This window comes from Apis dorsata, unplaced genomic scaffold (genome assembly GCF_000469605.1).
Source record: "Apis dorsata unplaced genomic scaffold, Apis dorsata 1.3 scaffold_631, whole genome shotgun sequence".
Classification (NCBI taxonomy): domain Eukaryota; kingdom Metazoa; phylum Arthropoda; class Insecta; order Hymenoptera; family Apidae; genus Apis; species Apis dorsata.
In genome coordinates, this window is record NW_006263826.1 from 949,275 (window position 1) to 951,323 (window position 2,049).

At 26.9% G+C, this 2,049-nt stretch overlaps 1 protein-coding gene across 2 annotated transcripts in view; it reads left to right on the forward strand.

Annotated features, from left to right (window-relative positions):
- Positions 1 to 2,049, forward strand: part of LOC102680816 (thymosin beta) — a 9,613-nt gene that overhangs the window by 1,084 nt on the left and 6,480 nt on the right. The gene's annotated exons all lie outside the window — the stretch shown is intronic.

Below are 2,049 nucleotides of genomic sequence, written 5' to 3' on the forward strand. Positions count from 1 at the left end.
TCAAAAATGGAGGGGTGTGGTCAAATCTCTCTATGTGTTTTGTGTATTACAAATTTTGATAATACGAATTAATTTTTTAATATTTTTTTTTTAATATATTTAATATATATATATATATATTTTTTATTGTGACATTTTATATAAAATAATTATTACTTAAATATCTAATATCATTATTATTATCGTTTATATATTGCATATTCTGTAGAATTATATTTTCGTATAATAATTATATTTTATATATTTAAAATGATAATTAAGTTTCAGATAAATGAATCACATTTAATTGTATATTTCAGAAACATAGCCTTATATTTATTGCTAAGTTTCTGTGAGTCTTTAGATTAGGATGATAGGATGGAACAAGGGCGTGGTTTTGACAGATGCACTCCGCTGCGCATCAGGCACGCAAATGCGTTTCTGGTTGCCGACTTGATGAGCACGCTTCTGTCTCTTGTAATTACAAGCATTTATTGTATTTCGATTAATTTTTACTTCGAAAATAGTTTTAACGAACAAATTATTAAACAATTTAATTCAATTTTTCAAAATTTAATTGAAAATCGCATATTTTAGTTTATGAAATGAATTATAATTAATGAAATCTGAGTGATTGCTTTGGATGGACTTATTAGAGTGCAATATGAACTCACATTCTGTTTTAATTAACATTTTTTTATGCGTGGTATCTTCATAAGAGAAAATCCAGTGGGTATTTGCATCTTATCATGTCTCGGACAAGTTGATTCGTTTCAAGGCAAGCGAGCAGATATTTCAAATAAGTATTCCAGAAATTTTATTTATCGATTTGTCCCGCAAACGTTTTCATTCGTTGACATATTTCATACATGCGGTACTTATTCTTAAATATACATGCTTATTCTTAAATATAACGATTATAACTTCTATCTTACTTGCAATTTATTATATTTAAAGTAAATAAAAAAAATAAAGAATGATAAAGATAAATGATGTGATCTATAAATCAATAGTATGATAGTAAAATATTTTTTTTGAATACAATTAATTATATAAAAATATATATTTTTATTTTATTTTAATTATATATATTTTCAATTAATATTTTTCGATATATATATATATATATATATATCAACAAATGTTTATGAATCAAAGGAGAAAGAACGAGGATCAAGGTGAATCCCGCGATATATTAAAAAATTACCTTTTTACCATTGACCATGAAAACTGATGAGATCGTCGATACATTATATAGCACATATAGATAGTTGTGAAGAGTTCAGATACCCCACTCGTCGACCCCCGCATTGCCAATCGATGAAACCGTCTGCTTCCACTCGACCGCTCCCCCGATGCAACCCTGCATGTCCAAACCGACATATACGCGTATCACAGACACGAGGGGGCGTGCGCACACCGGTATTTCATTCACGTTCCGGAAGAGAAATATCTTAAAATTTCTTTCAACATTTTCAAGGTCTGGATTAAGACATAATCTTATATATAAATCTTATATATATAATTAATAAAAGAAATATTTTATTTTAATTATTTGTTTATTATAGATAAAGATTTACTATTCACTTAAAATTTCTAATAAATTTTTTAATACAATTATATTTATTTTTTATTTAGCAAATATATCCAAGATGTTATTGGACATATATATCACAATTTACAATCAATGAGATTAAATTAGAATTTTATAATATTCATTGATATACAGTTTCATATTTATGAAATTTCTTTAAGACTTATTGCAAAATCACCATAATATGATATATATTTATGTATATTTAATAATAGTAAAATATATAATTAAATTTATAAGAGTAAAGTTTGTATGTCTATATTCAATATTTAGTTATATATTGTAATATATAAAATTCATTTTATATATACAACAAAAAAAGAAAAATTCTAACAAAACGAATTCTAAGTTACGAATATAAAACGGGCCGCTTGGTAACACGCCCCTGAACGTACGCGCCACCGCTCGATACGACACGCGCGCGTCCAGGGTTCGTTAGCCGTCACGGTTGCACGAAAGAAAGACGAGAAGGAGAA